Here is a 6,692-nt window from a genome sequence, read left to right on the forward strand (position 1 = left end):
CAACATAAATATTTAATACTTCTCTATATTTAAAAATAATAATAAAAGAAAAACACCAAACAGAAGAAAAAAATGTTTGTTACATATATGTTAGTCAATCTCTTATAGGTAAGTAAACATGTTAAATAAAATGCAGGTTATAAAATCATTTTTATAGCATGATCTCAACTTTCACACATGAAACAGTGGTTATCTCTGGATGTCAGGAATCACAGTTTTTTTTTTCTTCTTTGTGCTTTCTGTATTTTCTAAATTTTCCATAATGAACATGAATTACTTTTACAATTGAACCCCTGAAAACTGCCCAGAGAAAGAGGGCATGGCTGATAGGGATCCTGAACCAGTGACAATCTTGCCCTATGGAAAAGGGAAGCTTATCTGAGATGGCTCCAAAGGGACAGGGTCAGGGGCAGAGAGACAAAGAGGCAGAGTTCAGCTCCAAAGAGGGGAGAATTGCTAGCTATCCGAGCTGCCCCCAAAAGCAGAACATTATGCAGCAAGCTTCCCAGCACAGTCATCCATGACTCAAGGGGGACAGAGGGAAGGATTCTCACAGCAGGAAGGGGTGTAGAATGGACATTAATTTTTAATTATATAAGCACTTTTCAAGAATTTGAAACAGAATTGTACACTTAAATGAATTTTTTGGTATATAAATTATGCCTCAATAAAATTATTTTTAAAATTTAAAATCTCATAAAAGGCTCAATTTCTCTTTGATCATCCTTCCCTCACATACACACATACACGTAGCCATGGCCCTTTTCCCCCTTCCCTGGAAATAACAGTTATTGTAAGTTTAGAATGTGTTTTTCCAGATCTTTTTACATGTATTTACATGTATGTGTGTGTGTTACATAGCTGTGTATTCATGGAAAGCTATGTGTATATGTTTCTATAAAGAGTATTGTACTGTACTTGTCACTTTGCAAGTTGCTTTCTTCACTTTGCAATCTTACAGATTTATCCATGTTGTTATGTAAAAGTCTAATTCGTTTTCAAAGTTGCATAGCGTTCCAAGGTACAGAAATGCAAGTTGACATAGTTATCCCACCACCAGCAAACATTCAAACTGCGCACCTTTTTTCACCACTGCAAACTGTCACAAAGGCTGTCCCATAACATGCCTGAGTTTCTTTAGGGCAGATCCTTAGACATAGAGTGACTATGTCATAGGGCAGCTGCATTTATTTAAAAGGTTCTGCCAAACTGCAACCATTGTGATGTTCCTTTACGTGCCTCAGATCCCATGGCTTTACAGAGCTGGTCCCTGTGAAATTCCCCCTTGTCGGTTCTAGCCCGGTACTCTGGCCTCCCTGGGGTATTCTGTGCCTTGGTTTTGTTCCATTGCTGTTCCTCACTATTCAAATCATCATCCAACAATGAGATGGGCTGCCCCCATCGCTGGCAGCATTCAAGCACTGGCCAAATGGCCACCCATCCTGGCTGTTGGTGAAGGGGACCCTTGAATGCAGAAGGAACCCCTTCTAATTCCAAGATGCGTCATCTGTGAGTCAGGGGATTGCTGTCGGTGAATGAGAAGGCAGGGCAGGACTGAGCAAGAGGAAACTTTACAAACCCCGGTATCACTCAACTGCTGGGATGGGCCAGACCCAAAGATGACAAGGCACCAACGTGTAAATGAGGCATCCGTGCAGCTGCAGGAGTCAGGCAGGGCTAGATATCCGCAGTCGTTCCCCCTCCTCCACAGGCAAACCCACCACCAACTTCCTAAGGATGCCCACCACAGCCACCGCAACACGCAACTGATTAATTGTCCATGGTAAAACAAGTGCTTTTACATAAGGTGCTAACTCCATAACTGCGGTCTTACATAAGGTGCTCGGGTATTTTTAGCAGCACGTAAGCGCCATGTGAACAGAGACACTGCTCCCCGGTGAATGCCGCTTACTTTCCAGGTGGGCGCAGTCCTTGAAATGCCAGTGTCTTGCAGGCAGCTCACTGCTGTCATTGAGCATGTGCATGCCGGGGCTGCAGCACCCAGTATTCTAGTCTCCCCAGGCCGACCTCACTCCCCACAACCAGCAGGAGGCGATGCACATCACCTCGCTGACACCCAGAGCATCCTGGCAGCAAGAAAAGGGCAACTTCAGGGACTCAGCCCAACCCCATCATCCACCTTCTAGCTAAGCCAGCTCTCCCCAAAGCCGGCAGAGTAGAAGGGGACAGGAAGAAACCAGAGCTGACCCATGCCAGAACCTGGGTGCCCACCCTCATGGCACCTCCCACCTGTCACGAGAAATCCAAGGTCCTAAGTACAGTGAAGTCAAAGACGTGGCCTCTCTTATAAGAGAATGGCTGGTGTGTCTGTGTTCACGCCCTGGGTTTAGGGTCACTGCCATCTTTTTTCCCGCTTTGGTAAATTTTATTGAAGTATTACACACATGCACAGAAGTACACATATCAACATCGATTAATTGTGACAGTATGAACCCCTATGTGACCAACACCCAGATGAAGAGCCTCCCAGAAGCCTTCCTCATGCCTCCGGGAAGCCACTGCCCAGACTTCCAACTCCTCAAATTCATCCTGCCTTTTTTGCACTTCACAGAAATGGACTCACACAGCACGTGCTTTTTCACATCTGGTTCCTTTTGCTCAACATCATGCTTATGTCATTCGTGCGTGCTGTACCGTGTGGCTGTAGATTGTTCATTTTCACTGTGACAGCGTGCTCTCTTGTCTGTATTCACCCCAATTTACATGTCTGTTCTACTGCTGAAGGACACTGGGCGATTTCCAGTTTTTTTTCTCTTTTGGCTATTACAAATAGTGCTGCCATGAACATTCTAGTACATGCCTTCTCACGGCAGCCTTTTGCCTATCGTACGTTATAAAACATTGAAAATTATTGCTTTAGGGCCGGCCCGGTGGCGCACTGGAGAATGCGCCGCTTGGGAGCGCGGCGGCTGAGGGTTCGGATCCCATGTGGAGACCGGTTCCCGCTCACTGTCTGAGCGCGGTGTGGGTGCGACACTGAGGGTTGCGATTCCGTTGCCGGTCCCCGGTACGGGCACGACACCAAGGGTTGTGATCCCGTTACCGGTCAGTAAAAAAGACAAAAAAAAGGAAAAAAAAAATTATTGCTTTAAGCTTCAAATGTTGGGAAAGCCAATCTGCCCCCCTCTCCAATTCACCCTTTCATTCTTTAAACGTAGTGCTTCCACTACCTGCAGAGCGCCAAGTAAAGAGCATCGGCCACAGGAGTCAGACTTCCTAGGACCAAAGCACAACTCTACCACCTACTGGCTGTGTGTCTTTGGACAAACACTTAACGTCTCTGTATATCAGTTTCCTTACCTGTAAAATGGGATAATAACAGTACTTCTAGCTTCATTTGGTTGAGGATTAAATAAGGAAACTGTCTGCATACAGTAAGCACTCGATGTTAGTAGCTATTATACTGCCATGACACCCTGTCTTTCTTAACACCCCCGAGGCAACCCTGCTCTGAACAGAAGAGGAAACAGCAACTGGAGACTTGCAGCTTCACCACCTCCAACAGAAGCAGTGCTGCACCAACAAGCCCCCCCTCCCTGCAACACCAGACCACTCCCTGTCCCTCTGCCGCACCAGGCATCAAACTGGCGGCTGTAGCTACTGTCCTTTTACCCATGGGGCACTCAATGTCACTCAAAATGTGACATAAACCAGGGTCACTGTTCTGGGGTCATTATTAATGGTGTGCCAACAGCCGGATGACAAAATTATGGCCTGGAACAAAAAGTTTTTTTTTTTAATGTCTGTGCAAAAAGGGAGTAAAGAGGAATACTTTTTCTTTTAGGTGATAAACATGGGAAAAGCCCCTGGAAGCATACAGTACAGAGACCTTGGAGGAGAAGACTGGGCCTTGCACTGTTAGTCGCCATGGTAACCACATTTCACAGCAGGAACTCATTTTCATATGACAGTGACCTGCAGAAAGAAGGAAAGGATGTCTCCTAAAGAAACTTAGTTGAAGGCATTACTATTTGGGGGACAGGGGGTTACTTGCCCTCACCAAAAAAAGGCATTTAAAAGTGCCTTAAGGGACAGAAATGACTCGAGGGCCCTTTCAAGTCTCTCTCTATTCCACAACTTTGACTTAAGGCAAGAGGGGGAAAAAATACCTGTTTCCAAGGCCTCCCAGGATGGATGTCACAGCCTCCCTGAGTCACTGGTCCCACCATTAACCTGTATCTGTTACAAAGTCTTTTCCTGAAGTCTAGCAGAAACCCAAGCAACCAAACCAACCAAGCCAAGTATGTCCTGCACACCTGGACCATGTGCTGACGGGACACAGAAGACGTGTAACACACTCCCTGGGCGGAAGCTTCTGCTTTCCTGCACAAACAGCAGATCCCAGTATCTGAAAACAGCCATGGGAGTCAGATGGACGTGGGTCCCAACCTCTACTCTGCCCACTCACAAACTGTGTGATTTAGGCAGGTTCTCGACCCTCTCTGAGTTTGTGTCCTCATGGGAAGAATGAGGAAAATAATCTTAACACTTTACCTCTCTGGGTGTTGTGAGGATAACACAAACCGAGGGAAAACCTAAACCGATCAGCACACTGCCCGACACAGAAAGACCTGTTCAATGAACAGCTGTTGTGTCACACACATGATAAAATGGGAGGCTACTAACAGAGAACAAGGTATTAAATTGCGTGGCCCAGCCTGTAATGAGCCCATCAACAGGCCTGGCAGTACGGACAGACTGGAATCTGGAAGAATGGAGCAGTCCTGGAGGGAGGTGGAGTTTGAACTAGGCTCTGAAGGACGAAGGGAAGGTGTTCTTGGAGGTTTAGGGGTGGGAGTTTCTTTTTTGAGCACCTCCAGGATGTCCGGTCCTGGGGATCCAGAGAGAAAAGGAACAGGCCTCCCACTGCTATCAGGGACAGGAGGGGAGGGCGATCAGTAGACAGTTAGTTGCAAACAGTGGTCCCAGGGTGGACACAGGGGAGCCAGAAGGCCAAGAAAGGGGCCCCGTGCAGCCAGGGAGGCGAGCAACTCTTTCCCAGGGAAATGGCACCCGAGCCAAGCACCAGAGGGCAGGGGCAGGAGGGCCAACCATGGCTGGGAGGCAAGAAGTTGCAGGACTGGAAAGGGGTTGACAGTGAGGCCACATAACAAAAGACTTCACATCCATGGGAGGAAATCCAAAGCCTCTGAAGATTCCTCAGGGACCACCACTCTAGAGGTGACATGCCGGATGGATTGCTGATGGGACTGGCGGAGATTCTGGCAGCAGAGAGACCAGCTAAGAGGTCTCTGTCCTCTGGCCTAAGATGTTCAAGGTCTGGAGGGGCCGGTCACAAAAGAGAGAAGACAGACCCTTCAGAGACTAGTTTGGCGTGACAGAGAAGGAGGGAACCCACTGCTGAGGACTGAGGGCAGCTGCCTGGGAGGAGGAGGAGTCCAGACTTGGACTGCTGAGTCTGTGGGGACACTGAGGCATCCAAGGAGAGCAAGACAGGACTGGGGCTGGAAACCAGAGGGGGCATTCCCAGAGGTCTCCCAAGCAGGCCTCATGAGAAGCTAAACATGGGGCCTCAAAAAGCAGTCCCAGAAAAGATGGAAGAGGACTCAGAAAAGAAGCAACAATCGAGAATGAAAAACAAAGCCAGGAGAGAGGCGTGCCCAGAAATGATGGCAGAGGAGGCTGCAAAGAGGACTCTGGCACCCAGGGGTGGGCTTCCCAGGCACAACAGAGGGCCCACAAAAGAGCAGTGTCTGGAAACAAGATGACTTTCAGGAAAGTGATTTAGCAGTTTCAGCGCAGTGGCAGGGCCAGCAGCCAGGCTGCAGAGGATTAAGTGGGGAGGCGCAGAGCAGGAGGAGGCAGCAGGTGCAGAGCACTTGTCGGGAAATGTGACGGGAGAGACAAGAGGGAACGAAGCTTATGGCTCAGATATAGAGCTCTGCTTTTTTCAAGAGATGGGAGGCCACATGGATGTCATAGGCAGTGGCATGGAAGGGCCTGGACACCCGTGTAAAGGCACAATCGCTCCAGGTGCGGGGGCGGGGCAGGGCCGAGACTGGACTGCAGTCCTGGCTCAGCCAATGATCTCACCGGGGTCCCCAGGGACACCCCTTGACTCCCCCTGCTTCAGACTGCTGGGAGGATCAAAGGTTCGCTGCTGCACAGCTGGAGGGTGACACTGATCATTCACCTGAATAGCCCTTGCTCTGATCTCTACCTTCAGCATCACACCTCTCCCCAGGACAACCGCTGGGGGTGGTACAGACCGCTCAGGGGGATAATCAGGTCGTTCAGCCCTCTGAGCAGCCAGGCAGGAAGCCCATACCCCAGACCTCCCAGCAGAGCCCTCTCTGCAGCCCCCGAAAGGAGGCTTTTGCCCCACAGCGCACCACCGTGAGTCCCGAGCCGTCACCCTGAGCACGGCGAGGCGCCCTGGATGGGCTGAGGCACTTCCCCAGCGCCTCCTGCCTGGCCGCCGGGAGCGGGTTTCGAGAGGACTGGAAAACAGACCCGGGGCCGGACTCTCAAGGTGAGAGAGGTGGGCAGGGCGAGCCGGACGGATCCGGTCTCACGAGTGAGAACTGCCCGCATCCCGCACTCGCACGCCGCTGGGCGCCGACGGACCACCTGAGTCCCGCTCTTGACCCCTAACCACGGGCGCAAGCTCCAGCGTCCAAGGCCCAGGACCACCACGGTGCCCCCCCCCC

General features: G+C 50.0%; 1 long non-coding RNA gene across 1 annotated transcript in view; it reads left to right on the forward strand.

Moving 5' to 3' along the window:
- The first annotated feature begins 6,376 nt into the window (after positions 1–6,376).
- Positions 6,377–6,692, forward strand: part of LOC103608539 — an 8,458-nt gene continuing 8,142 nt past the window's right edge. The window contains exon 1 of the long non-coding RNA XR_552073.1: positions 6,377–6,514. This is a non-coding gene — a long non-coding RNA (uncharacterized LOC103608539). The remainder of the gene's footprint in view (positions 6,515–6,692) is intronic.

This window comes from Galeopterus variegatus, unplaced genomic scaffold, assembly GCF_000696425.1.
Source record: "Galeopterus variegatus unplaced genomic scaffold, G_variegatus-3.0.2 Scaffold155, whole genome shotgun sequence".
NCBI classification, from domain to species: domain Eukaryota; kingdom Metazoa; phylum Chordata; class Mammalia; order Dermoptera; family Cynocephalidae; genus Galeopterus; species Galeopterus variegatus.